Below are 14,891 nucleotides of genomic sequence, written 5' to 3' on the forward strand. Positions count from 1 at the left end.
TACAATCCCAAACAAGAAATTATCATTTCCTAGTTTTCTTAACCAATTGTCATTATAAGTTTGAAGTTACAGATTAAGAAACAAGAAAATCATTAGAGATTTAGCAATATTATACTATTTTAAAACATAGTTTATTGACTTCCTTTTTATAAGTTCAAGTTATGGATCTGTAAAATGAATGGTCATAGCAACCACAGTAATATTCCTAGATCCAGCTTCCATTCAAAAATCTTTCAAAAAAGCATACATAATACAAAGACTAAATGCATTGTGAGCATTCACATCACACACAATTAATTGGGATTTAATTGAGTAATCATTTCTTATAAAAGCAAACAGACTAGTGAATCTGAATTTCCACTGAATCCATAGAAAAATAAATGGGATTACCTGAGTTGCTGGTAATACCTTTTTTTTTTTTTTTTAATTGTGACTGTATATTTACATTTAAAGCTTTACAAAATGCAAAAATAATGACAGCACAAGTCTTGTTTTCTTTGTGCTGCACACTAGAGGATACTGAAATGAATTTTGCCTTGAGCTAGCTAAACATTTAAGGATTCTGTAGCGATCTCTTGCAGCTGCACAGCAAAAAATATATTTCGGTTTTGTAATTATGTCCTGCTCAAAAGTTTTTATTTTTGTTGAGATTTTTGTAAAACAATATTTTATATAATTCATATTGAGATGTAAAAAGAAAATGACATTAATCTAAACATTATACATTTTTTATGTCATTTCATAGCCCTTCTGTAAATTCACATCTGTTTCAATAGCGATGAACTAAAATAGTTTAGCTGGAAAAGAATTTGGAACCAAAATAATAAACTTCTTATATATACTGTGGTACTACCACAAGATGGCTCCAGAGACCACAAAGTTATATCCACCTTTTTTTTAGACCGCTAACCTGGGAAAGATGGGAATTTCACCTAAAAAAATCAGTAGCAATTCTTCTTCTAATTGGTCAATAATTTATTAACATAACCCCATCTTGACATTGTGATCAAGTGATGAAAATTAATTTATCTTCATTTAAAATTCAAGCAGTTGTAGCCTATAAGCTTCGCTTGCCAATAAATTTAGATGAAGTAAAAGTGAAATTTGGGGGTAAGATGAAAAATAAAGTCAGTCTGGTGAATTAATTATCCAATCACTTTTTTTGTTCCGCTATTTTTTATTCTCTTTCCTAATTTAAATTTAAATTATGTAAACATTGACTTAGAGATTCACAACCTCCTTCCTCCTACATTCTCGAAAAGTATATTTAGGAGATTTTTTTTTTTTCTTAACAGCATAAGAATATTTAAGGGGAGGAAAATTAATTTTTGACCCTTTAGAAGGGAAAGTTATTTCTGTGGGCCACATGTTGGTGTAGTTTTAAAATGTAATATTATCTATATTTTATTTTATTTTTATTTATCCTGTTAAATATTTCCCAATTATATTTTTATGTTATTCTAGGTACTTGAAAATATTGTGGGTCTTGAATTTGAACTTAAAAATAACCTTGTCTAAGGTTATACAATCAGTTTGTATCACATGTAGAACCTGAATGGAACTCATCTTGATAGTGGGAACAATGTCCCTATACACTATGAGAACTGCTTTTTCTCAACAAGAGGAAAACTTTACCTTCATCAATATCAAAATTAAAAGTAGCATTTGATAGTTCTTTCATAGGTAAACAACATGTAGACTTATGATTAGGAGAATCATAATTATATTCAGAACAATCTATAGACTAAATGATAACAGAGAATGACAAATTACTACTGAAAACTTTACCACATAAGGGCAAGTATTTATAGCATAGGAATGTTTGATCTCAATGAAGGAAAGACACTGGGACTAATAGGACCTAATGGCTAATTTTTGGCCTTTACAGCTGAATTTGCTTAATGTCTATATGCTTTGTGTAATAAGCTAAAATAACTTTTGTATGGAAGTTTACATCACCAACATACGAATGTATCGCTTTAAAAGTTAAAATTATAAAAGAAAATGTCTTTTGTAGTACAAAGATTTTTTAAAGTTTCCTAAATTAATTATTTAAACTGAAAGATGAGACCACATCATGTAGTTATATTGGTGATGTTTCACGTAAAAAGGATAATGAATTGAAGGGTAATACACACTTCTCCATGGATCAAAAATATTTTTAATAATTTTATTTACAAAGATACATAAGTAACTTCAAATGACAATAATTATCTTCACATATGTGATAGTAAAATTTTCTTCTTCCCTAAAAGAATGTAAGCTTCTTAAGGGCAAGGATTGTCTTTTTTATCATTTGCACCTAGCAGAATATCTTACAAAGAGGAAGCATTTAATAAATGCTTTTTTAGATTGGACTGAATTTCATTATTTAGGATTGAATTGGATATCATTAATTGCCTAAAAAAAAAAAAATAAAAATGGTTCAAGTTCTAGTTTCCAAAGTTATTCATATAATAATAAAAAGAACAAACCTTAATTACATTAAGTGAAAATTGTTGAAACTAAGTTTTTATTTGGAAAGCTTTACCTACAGATCCTGTGTCAAGAACATTTTTTTTGGTCAGTGTCTAGTACCTAATTAAAAGAGTAATAATCTCTTGGCTCTTCTTACCTGCAACATAGATTCCTAAATTACTCTTAAGATTTGTAATTATCAAAACATTGTAAGATTACTTTAATGATGCAGTATCTTTATCATTTTTTAAAAATTACTATTCTCATTCCTTTGATCTCAGGAAAGAGACTGAAAGGAATCACAACTACACAATATTCTGGAATGGCTCATGTGTTTTACCTGCATGAGTTTATATGGCTAACAGTCTATACTGGTTAGCTTTCCTTTCACTCACTCTTTGCAATCCTCTCTTCACTCTGTGTTTAAAATAGGAATCCTTTAATTATCCCCATGATATTTCTTCAAGATTTGGAAAAAATAATTTCATAACAATAATAATTTCTGCAATTATGTGCTACTCTCCTGTAAACTAATTTTCTTTTAGAATTTAATGAAAAAAAGAAAAAGGATATTAATTTATAGGAATATGAAAATATTAATGCCTAACATATAGTTATTTATATGAACTTTAGAACTTTATATAACTTTAGAACTAGAAAGGACATTAAGAATCTGTTTATCTATTCAAATCTGAAAAAGGAAAAAAGAGACCTAGTAAAAGGTATCTTCTATATTAAACACCTTATTATTAACTCTATCATATTTATATCCATATAAACAAGTGACTTGTCCAAAATCACAGAGATGGGAAATGGCTCATCTTGATAGTGGAAACAATGTCCCTATACACTATGAGAACTGCTTTTTCTCAACAAGAGGAAAACTTTACCTTCATCAATATCAAAATTAAAAGTAGCATTTGATAGTTATTTCATAGGAAAACAACATGTAGACTCATGATTAGGAGAATCATAATTATATTCAGAACAATCTATAGACTAAGTGATAACAGAGAATGACAAATTACTACTGAAAACTTTACCACATAAGGGCAAGTATTTATAGCATAGGAATGTTTTTTTTAATCTGAGGACTTTAATAATAATAATAATGCCAGCAAATCATAATTATATTGAACTTCATAATTTATAAGGCACTTCTCTTATGTTACTGTATTTGATCCTTACAAAAACTCTTTGTAATAGGTATTGTTTACATGGGAGAAGACTGAGGCTAAAGTAAAGTAAGGATCATGAACTAAATAAAAGTCTAAGGCAAGTTTCAAACATATGCTTACTCCATTCCAAGTCTAAGTACTCTATTGTACCACCTATGTAACCAACTGTCTCATTCTTACCCTGAGAAAACTTAGGAATGATTACTTAAAAAATTAATTGTGGAACCAGAACTAGAAGACAGATCTCACATTTCCAAGATTGCAACTCATTTCATTATACCACATCCTATTTTATAATGGCATTATAGTATTTTTAAGAAATGTCTAGTTTTCAATTAGAAAAGATAGTGATAGAAACCAGGCCTGTGGTTGTATTAGCACAGAGAATTCCTGGATGTATCTAACAATAGACCTGGATAGCTTCTTTGTCACTTGTGGTCTTAGAGAGTTATCTGGATTCTAGAGCACTCAGAAGTTAAATGAGTTGTTGAGGATCATATAGCTAGTATGTGTCAGAGGCAGGACTGAATATGGCTATTCCTAACTTTCTACTATATAACAATTTCTCAGAGCTAGAATACAAGTGAGAAAAACCAAGATAGTAAATCTTATTATACAGTTGTAACAGTCTTATATTGCTTTTGAGTCATTTTGCTCATGTCCATCTCTTTATAACCCCACTTGGGGTTTTCTTGGAGAAGCTACTGGAGTGGTTTTTCATCTCATTTTACACATGAAGAAGCGAAGGCAAACAGGATTAAGTGACTTGGTCAGATCCACAAACTACTAAGTGCCTAAGACCATATTTCAGGTCAGGAATATGATTTTTCCTTACTTCAGGTCTGGCGATCTATCTATTGTGCCATCTAGCTACCCTAGTCTTATGTGCATAAAATTAACATGAATGATGTTACATATTTCACTCAACTTTAAACAAACAAATAAAAAAGGCAATGGAAGAAAATGTTTTATTTACAAGTAGTTCTTTTGAACTGCTTTCCATCTTTGAAACTAAGAAAATAAGAAGGTAGGAGTAGATGGCCTCTCAAGATTCTACTAAATGAAAAATTTTATGACTAAAAAGCCTACTCCACTGTTTTAGTATGTGATTTGAGAATTTTTTCTCATACTTCTTCAGTCCATTCTAAACCCAGTATTTTATACTGAATTCCAGGATGATCAATATAGCTCATGACATTGATTCTTGCCTCTGGTAAAGAGGCAGCATGTTTCTATCTTCAATAATTGCTGTGGAACAACACAATGTCACTGTAGAAGTTATGAATACCAAAATATTTAGGAGAGTATGTCAGCATCTTTCTGATGCTGAACCTGATTTTTTCTTTATCTTCCTCGTTAAGACCTCCTTATTATATATTACTCCTTGATCTAGTTATAGGTATACCTGTAATATTTCATAACCATTTCTTTTTCTTAACCATTTTTCTAGATATAAGCATTTGGATTGCATGTATTTGGGAAGTGGTGAATCATCAAAAGTTTGTGGATACTCTCTACTCTTAGTTACTGAATTTTATCTCTCCTCTCCACTTCCATTTAATAGACCAATAATTTCTACACCTGATAACTAACTTGAACTGTGATTTAGCCTATATTCCTTATTTTCCCTAAAAGGGTTCATGCTAGGGAACTGTTAGGGGACATTTACAATATAATCAGAATAGTCAGGAAGTATCTAGACACTATATCAAGAACAGCTAGGTGGCACAGTGGATAGAGTGCCAAGCCTGATGTCAGGAAGATTCATCTTTGTGAGTTCAAATCTGTCCACAGATATTTACTAGGTGTGTAGTCCTGGACACATAGATCCTTTAATCCTATTTTCCTCAGTTTTCTTGTCTTTAAAATGATCCAAAGAAGGAAACAGCAAAGCATTCTAGTGTCTTTGCCAAGAAAACCCCAAATGGGATCTCAAAGACTTAGACACAGCAGAAAAAAAGTCTATGTAACAACAACAACTGTCAAGCAATCCATTCAATGACAGTAAAATTTATTTTATGTATTGTGTGTCTTCAAAATTTAATGTTGTATAAATATACTATATTTATATATATATTACTAAATACTATTATACTTAATCAGTTTTATCATTCTACCATTGTATTTATACATTAAGCTAAATCAAACAGAAATTAAAGTGGAAAATTTCAGTTTGTTAATTTACAGGAAGGAAAATATCATTTTACTTATGAAAAAGAGAGGGGGGTAAAGAGAGAATGTTCTAAAAGAAAGGGTAGCATTAACCAATCTAAAATGAAAAGACAGTTAAGTTAGTTTGAAGTTATTTAAAATTCTCTTTTTATGACCTGATATGTCAAAATCACAACATATCTTTGTATTTAATAAAGTATAGCATGATTCATTAAAAAAAAAAAAAACTTAGACTTTAAAAATAAAATCTTTGAATTAAAGGAACACAGATTCAAAGTAAATGTTAAAATTGTTTTGATAACTCATATACGGATGTGTATATATATATATATATATATATATATATATATATATATATATATATTTGTAAACTCATTTGGGGGGGAGGTGGGGTGGGAATGGAGGAGGCCTGAACAGTCTTTGGACAGTTCTGGAAAATCAGTTGGTCACTGCAATAGTAAGTTCCTGGCTGTGCAATGACTAACAAAAGCCCTTTCTATAAAGTGCATAAAAAGGCTAGCTCTGGGAATTTGAAGTAGAGCCAGTGATCACCATGGTAGAACCAAATAATTGTTTTGTCTCCAATCCTGCTTCTTCCAGCCCCATGTCTATGGCAGCTATTCAGGACAACCCTGAATTTTTTTAAAGAGGAAAAAAGTGTACTTTTAATGAAATTTTGCAAAAGGATAACCCTTTTTTAGACCATGAATTTACTCTTCAAATGGTGAGTGCAAATGAGTATGAAATCACTCTATTTAGTAACAGACCAAGGGATATTAGAATTAGATTTTCTTTTGTACAAAGTATACACTCTCAATCATGTGGAGTATGGTAAGGAGGTAAGGGAAAGTATATATTAAAATTTAGACTATTTAATATAGTAATATAATTAGAAATTTTGAGGTGAAAATGATCTTAGAAATGGTATAGTCTAATTCTGTTTTACAGATTAGGAAGTGGAATCCTGACCAAAGTCAGAAAGATAATAAGAACCAGAATTGGGATCTGAACCCAGGTCCCATGACTCCAAAATTTAGCTTTCTTTTTACTGTGCTGTGCTGTCTAAGTTCTATTTCAAATAAATAACACCTAAGATTATTCAAAATTTATTTTTGGCATATTTGTGAGTTGACAAATACAAATATTAATTCTTTTGTCTGCTTAAAACAAAAGCATACTTTTAAAAAGATGGCTTAATTAGAAGAGATATGGGTCTTATTTTCTTTAAACAAATTATAAGGTGCTTCATCTCTTCTTTAGCTATCCACACAAGGCAACTTGACATTCTTGATTGATCACACCCAACCAAAAAATGATTGCCAACAGAAACTTCAATCTGTTTTAAATATTTACAAACAGTCTTAATGTAGAAATCTTATAAATCTATGTATGGCAATATCTTTTGTCAATTCTTTTAGGCAAATACAAACAATCAAGCAGAAAAACAATTTCTGATGAATATACATAACATTTATTTTTATCTACTCTTTAAATTTTATCCATAGTAGGGGATATGAAGGGTGGGATAGGATAGGAGTCTGTAGGTACTCATTCATACAGAACAAACTTTTTCTCCAAATGTAGAGACAGATGCACTGAGTATAAATCTGCAGTTTGATGGTTTTCACTCTTCAGAGACTACATTTTGAAAAACTAGTCTGAAACTACAATATAGTTCAAGACTACAAAGTAGAAAGCAACTTCCCTCATATTTTGGGGAAAAGTTAAAATGAAAACTATATAACTGTTTAAGCTAATGGCTACTCATTTTCATCTCAGTTTCAATTATTTAATGAAATAGAATGTGTTTTTTTTAGTCTTAATGCAATAAATGAATTGTTTTAGAATACAAAATAAAAATCTATATAATTCCCATTTTAGTAGATATAAAAGTTTCCTTTAGTATACTTTCAAAAGGATTTTCTGTAAAACTCTTAAGGGAATGCAAAAACCTTTGAAAAATGTTTGGTGTAGTATTTTACTTCCCATGATATAAAAAATAAAATAAAATCAATAATATATTCCTCACTGTTCTTCACATGATGGCAATCTTCCCTTGTTCTAAGTTTCCTGAACTTAGTTTTAAAACATAAGCCAAAAAATAAGACCTCTGTTAGTCTTTTTAATTTTAATTCCTTCAAGTTTCAAACAACAAAGAAAAAACCATTTCTCTCTTATCACTCTGTCTCACAGAACTTATTCTGGTTTGATATCTATTATCAATCTATCTATTTTATCTATCTGTCTATCTACCTACCTATCTATTGATCTGTCCATCAATATTCTTTTTAGTAATCTCTGGAGATCATTCTGATTGACTATTATCAATGGCAGAAAATAAAAATAAGAATAAATGCCTCACTTTCCAAATCATTAATCAATGATGATTATCTCAAATAATACAAATGAAAGTAATATGATCCAAGTTTAAAAAAAATAATTGTTCTTACTATAGATAGCTCTGATTAGACCTATTGAAATGATCTAAACTCCAATGGTCCTTTCAAATATCTTCAAAATGTGGTGTTTAAACAACAGGATTAGTAAAAGGCTCCCAAAGTATTTTAAGTATATCCTTACATAATCAAAACCTTGTTACATTTTAACATTTGAATATGTCCACTTGTTTGCTAATGTGAAACCAATTCCCAGTTTTCAGCATCTTCTGCTATATTTACACAAGTAGTTCTACATATCTACACTAGTGAATCACTAAGGCAGCCAAAGTAAATACTGGCTTTTAAAAATAATCCAAACACTCTCCAAAATAAATCAGAAAGCTTATATTTTACCTACATTGTTGCCTTTACTTTCTACTTCAATTTCTACAAATGCAGCTTTGGCTTCATTTGAACTGAGAAAAGGAGTTAAGGCCATTATCTGAATAATTCAAGAGAGTAAAAAATTGGTTTGAATTCTACAGATTAGTTGCTATATCAAATTTGCTAGATTACCATCCCATATTTCTGCTTCATGTCTCCGGTATAAATATAGATAAAACTTAAGGTTAATAAACCTTCTGGAAAACAAGAGGGGAAATAGTCCTACCTCTAACTTATCTGTAACACACTCTCACTAATGAGGTATCAGTTTACATTTAGAGTCTCAATAGTGGTGATGCGTTTCTTTTAGCAACCAAGCAACCAAGAATATGCACATCTTAGGCAAAGCTATTTCCAGGAAACAGGAGAATGATTTGTCTTATTTATTTTTAAAATTAGGACTGTGTCACAACTACTCCAATGTTCATTTTGTTAGAGTAAATAAACATTCATTTTATGTTATTCCTTAGTGTTAACCCTGACACCTGAAGACAAAAATCTCATTTATATTCATTCTTCATTATGTTGATTTTTAAAAAGTCATGTTGTTAATAAATATTATATTGCCAGGACTTTATAAGGACAGGAAATTGAATTGATGCCTATTCTTTATTCCTTAAATGTCTCGGGGTTATAATATATGCAAGGACTGCCTTGACTTTAAATAACTTGATTCTACCATACTAAAGTAAGGGATGTGTTATGTTTTTTGTGTGGTAATGCAAAGCACTGACATAGGATAATGTGATAAATCCAATCTATAATGTGGCAGATGATGGAAAATAGGCAATAAAATCACAAGATTTACAAAAAGCATAATTACATATTGGGTAATACAATAAAGCTTCTCTTGGGAAAATATTTCAGTCTGGGAGTTCTGCTGTCATGAAAACCAGGAAGAGAGCAGAATTAGCTTTATGAGCATCAGCACAGTACTGTGACTGTTTGGACCTTTCTTTTAGTGCTGAATTTTCCGGTTTCAACTAGTTGCCTTCTGATCTATTGTTTATTTTTTCTAATAGCATTTTAATTTTAAACAGATTTATATACTCTGTAAAATGAAATATCAAAAATGAATTCTATTTTGTGAAAAAAGAAAAAGAAAATGAAAGCATGGATAGAATTATCATGGAAAAGGTATATTACAATGCTGTCAATTAAATTTCTAAAAATTTGTCCTTCCCACTTATACTCCCATAGTACCATGATGCTCTTCTATGACATCATATCAATAAGCAGTCAGTTAAAAAGCATTAATTTACATTTTACATATATTTTTTAAAAGATGGGTTTATCCAAGGACTATGCAAGCTTAAGAACTAGATTACCAATGTTTATCTACATTGCATTGTGCTTTTCTAATAGTATAGTTCTTTTTATTTATTTTTTTAAAGTTTCTAAATTGAAAAAAGGAGATGGCAATCGCATCAAAATCAAGATAGAGAAGAAAAATGTAAATATTGAGATTTTTTTTTAAATCTCTCTTCTTGAAAAATATATTTAAGCAATAACTTTTAGAGAGGAACATGCATTCCTAATGTCTAGCCTATCTGTGAGGAAGCAAGCAAACAATTCTGGCTAAAACATTTAAGATGAAATATATAAGGCTAATTATACAACTTGGTTAAAAATCATATGCTGAAGTGAAGACATATTTATTCCCTTAGTATCAAGCAGATCCTATAACTTTATATTTTAAAATATAATAATAATAGTTGTTATTGTTATTGCTGTTGTTACCATTTTTTTACTTAGATGTAAGCCAGAAGAAATGTCAAAACATATAATAGCCATATGAGCTTTCTAAGAGAAAAGCATAATTGAAATGGGTACTACTTATGTCTCTTGGAAGAATAAGGTTAGTGACTAAGGAATGGAGAAGACAAAAACCCAGGTTGTTGGTGACATCTGACAAGACAAAAACTTTTAGTTTTACTTTCTCCCCTTAAGTCTATGATGATCATAGAGGCTCTCCCCAACCCCCACATAATTTTTAATGAATAACCAAAGTTTTATGCAAATTTTGGGATTTAACAGGTCTTCTACTCTAACTTGTTGACAGAATGTGTGGATTGGGGGAGGAACAGTGTAAATGGTGAAAGGAATCTTATGACATAATCCAACACAGATAAAACCAATGTGTTTCATTGAAAAGGAAGAAAGATACACATTTAGTTAATAATTTTATCTTAACTGTCCATATTTTATATCTGCATAAATCATATTCCTAACAAGTATTCCAAAGTGTGATAAATGAAATTATTTTGTTAATAAAATCAGTGAGGAATAGAATGAGGAAATGTATTTTCTTGTGATAATCTCCATTTTTGTGGACAAAGAATTTATATCATTCTTTGTATGGTGCTTCAACACCTTTTTATGGTGTAAAGTCCTTCAACAATCTGAATAGGATTATATATGAATGCTTATTAAATACTTAATCAATTTCACCACTGCTCAGATACTTTGGTTAAAATGAATGAGGTCATCTTTCATGCTATTTGGTTTTTGAAAGTCCATTTAAAACATGAATGCTATACATAACAAATTTAGTGAACTGCTATATTATTTTTCAAACTTGTTAGAATTTAAACAAATATTTTTCTCATATGTAAAAGTTAAAGATGAATCTTTGAGAAAACTAGTATACACCTATTAATTGTTTTCACAACTATATTTTTCTTTATCTCACAAATAACCTTGATGCAAAATGGCCAGAATTAGAATATCATTTGATCCATAGAAATATGTCATGACTACTAATTAAGAGACTGAGAACTATTCTCAGTGCTTGAGATTATGGTTTCTGAATATAATTAGTTGCTTATTATGCATCACTATTACCAGTAATAATACTTAATAGAAACCTGCTTCTCCATGCTGCTGAATCAGCAGTATTAGACCAAAGTTCACCCTGTGCTGCCACCTACTGGAACACACAGGTGTAAAAAATTAGGTATTCTAAGAGGCCAGCTTATTATCACCTGCTTTTCCATCCGGCTGCAAATTTGGTTTAGCAGCATAGGAAATAAGTCATCTGCACAAAAATCACCCATATGAGACTCACTCTGCCTCAGTCATTTATTTTCCTAAGAAATCATATTAAGATCAGGAAATGACTCCTGAGAATTTGGAAAAGGCTGGCATTCATTTAGAATTAACCTTTTCAGTCTTCTCTGTGGTGTTATTTAAAAAAAAAAAAAAAAAAAAGATGCAACAACATCAAACCAGAAGAAAACAGGTTTCTAAAAAAAAAAAATCAATGCTCAGTCAATTTTTTAGTTCCTCAGGATTGAACAGCTCTGGATATTTAACCAATTATAATTCATTCCCCCCCCCCTTTTTTTTCTTATTTTAAGTATCTCACCAGCTAATGAGAATCTAAAAAGTATCTTTCTGAAAATATATAGAATCCTTCTTGTCAATTAACTGTTAGGCTTTGTAAAATCTATAAATATAAAAGTAATAGGAGAATCACATATTTTTAGCCAGAATGAATAACTATAAAACAGGTATGTACATACTACATTCATGACCCTTTGGCATTTCACTGTATTATGAGAGTCAAATATGTGAGACTCTATGACTGCAAATATAAACTGAGGGCACATGTACCAATGAATCCATTTAAATATCATCATGCATTTCATGCAAAAAAGAGGTTCACTTTAATGAAAGCAGGAATTCATCTTTATGCTTAAAAACATACAAAAACTGGTTCTCTCAAGTGAAATCTAACAATACACCTTACTACATAAAATAGACTTTTCTGTCACATATATTTTTTAAAAATCAGGGTGGTTTAAATCTGAAGAGTTCTCAAGGCACAAACAGGATTAGCAGCTTATGTTTGTTCCAAAAACTATTTATCTGCCATCCTTGGCACACTGAATATATATGAACTGCTTTTAGTACTTGGGGAAGGGGGGAAGGGCACAGTGGGGAGAGGGAGGAAGGAAGTAAGACTTATCTTTCTAACTCCCCAGGCTTTAGTTTTTTTTTTCTCCCCCCCATACACATTTTCTTTCCTTGTCTTCTTTATTATTTTAACCAAAAATGAAAATACTGATTCTTTCAAAGAGTGTGAGATGATTGTGAAAGTTCTTGTTTATTAAAAATCATTACCATACTAAGGAGGTGGGGGTGGGGGTGAGAGAACATACTCTTCTCTCTAGTGTTATTCACTAAGAACATGATCTTAAAGCTAGATTTTTTCCCCCCATATAAGGTAAAATCTAATAACATATACAATTGAAGTATAAAGCCTGTTGGCAGTATAAGACAGGCAGATCATTCTTAATATAGATCCTTCAGGAGGAAGAAAAAAAAAAGAATGCATCTCAAAACATCTCAGAAGTAATGGATGTGCAGTTTGGGATAATGGTGAGGCTTTTACTGGAATGAAAGATGAAGATTATAGGAAACAGCTCCATTTATGTAGAAGCAAAAGATGATAGGTCAGTTTTAAGATGCTGTTTGGTGTTTGTCACTGATTGCACATGTGGACTTCATTTTAATGATAAGGAGATTGTAGGTTTGTCTAAGGGTAATTAGCATCAAAAACAGTATTAGCCTATTACTATTTCCCAAGCTTACAATGCCATCAATAGTTACTTGTTGGGCACATGTATTCAGACTTTCAATGTGCTGCATTAATTTAACACCACATAAAATATGGATTTTATTGCAGCAGTGACAATAAATGCTGCAACTGCTGACTACATGTATTTAATTTCTTCTTTTCCCTTCTATTGGCAGTCTTAGATGAGAACTGTTTATACAGGAAATGTGTCTACTGTATTCCAATGAACATCTAACTACTTCATGTATGAAGATACTCACTGGCCACCTCACTGTTATATCTGTGTATCTGTCATCTATCTGTCATTTCTATCCTGAACCTTTTGCACGTTCCAAGAACTATGGGTGTGAGTGAGTGTTAAGTAGGAAGCATACTATTCATACGGATGCAAAGTAATGTAAGGGAGAGGGAGAGCAAGAAGGTGTCATTTATAAACCTTACTGAACATCAAGGTGAGCATAGATTAGCACACATCAAAATAAAATCAATCACAGTTTTTTAACAGCTGCTCAGCTAGCAGGAAACCTAAAAGTATAAAAATGAGCCCACTGTGGGGTAAATCAACATCACCCCTCGTTTTTAAATATATATACATACTATATATATATATATATATATATATATATATATATATATATATAGTCATTCAAGGGACTAGGCGCACAAGCAGTTGGTCTTGTTACTGCATGCGGGCTGTTTCCTCTTTTCCTTTTTTAAATTGTACCAAAGTTGAAGATCATTTTTGAATATCACTGGGAACAGTGATTCGTAGCTTAAGAATATAAAGCGTCTAAGTTTAAAAAAAGAGACAGAAAGAGAGAAAGCGAGAGAGGTGAAAAGCTCCTACCTTTGACTCCCCTTCAGGAGAAGGAAGTAGCATCCAACCCAAAAAACGCCGAAGATTGTGCCACTATCTCCGCTTTTTGTTTGTTTTCTGTTGTAATTTTCTAAGCCCGGTTCTACTTGAATCTAACTCAAGCTTTTCCTCAGCATCACTTTTAACTCTGGACTGCAGGGAAGCGAAGCGAACGGGGGAGCTCTCTCTCTGATTGGCTTTCATTCAGAGCTTCTGATTAATACAGAGAGAAAAAAAGCCACCAGCCCTTCCTCACTTACACCACACACACGCACACGCGCACACGCACGCATACACACACAGACACACACAGAGCAAGCAGAGAAAGGTTCTGCTGATAGAGCTACAGCACTTGCCTTGGGAAGGTTAGAGCCTGGGGAAGTGCAGCCTTTTTCCAAGCACACTGATTTGCAAGTGAATGCAGTGGGAGGGTACATGAAGAGAGGAGGGCTTTGGGTGACAAACTTCCCCTCCCCCTCAGGAGAGAATGGCTTTCTGTGTTGAAGTAGAAGGTAATCAACCTAATCTAATCTGTTCTCCTTGGGGAATAGAATAGGGGAGAATGACTTCTTGAATTTTTTTTTTTATTTTAAATTTAAAAATATATTTTTTTCCTTTTTCATAAGTGATGGTGCCAGACTATTATGCCAAAGCATTGAAAGAAAATGTTTTAACAGTGTGCCAAGTTAAATTACAACCAATCCTGATATGTAACCAGAGTGATGCTTTTGTGAATTTATTTGTATTTTGCTTTCAGTGACTTCTCTCTTTTTTCTTAATTCTCCAAACCTGTGCCTGGCTTATTCACATTCTTCTCCACCTCC

At 31.5% G+C, this 14,891-nt stretch overlaps 1 protein-coding gene across 1 annotated transcript in view; it reads right to left on the reverse strand.

Annotated features, from left to right (window-relative positions):
- CDH10 (cadherin 10) overlaps positions 1 to 14,466 on the reverse strand; it is a 287,440-nt gene extending 272,974 nt beyond the window's left edge. The window contains exon 1 of the mRNA XM_003759643.2: positions 14,059 to 14,466. The gene's annotated coding sequence lies outside the window, so the exon portion shown is untranslated. The remainder of the gene's footprint in view (positions 1 to 14,058) is intronic.
- Positions 14,467 to 14,891: the final 425 nt, after the last annotated feature.

This window comes from Sarcophilus harrisii, chromosome 1 (genome assembly GCF_902635505.1).
Source record: "Sarcophilus harrisii chromosome 1, mSarHar1.11, whole genome shotgun sequence".
Lineage (NCBI taxonomy): Eukaryota > Metazoa > Chordata > Mammalia > Dasyuromorphia > Dasyuridae > Sarcophilus > Sarcophilus harrisii.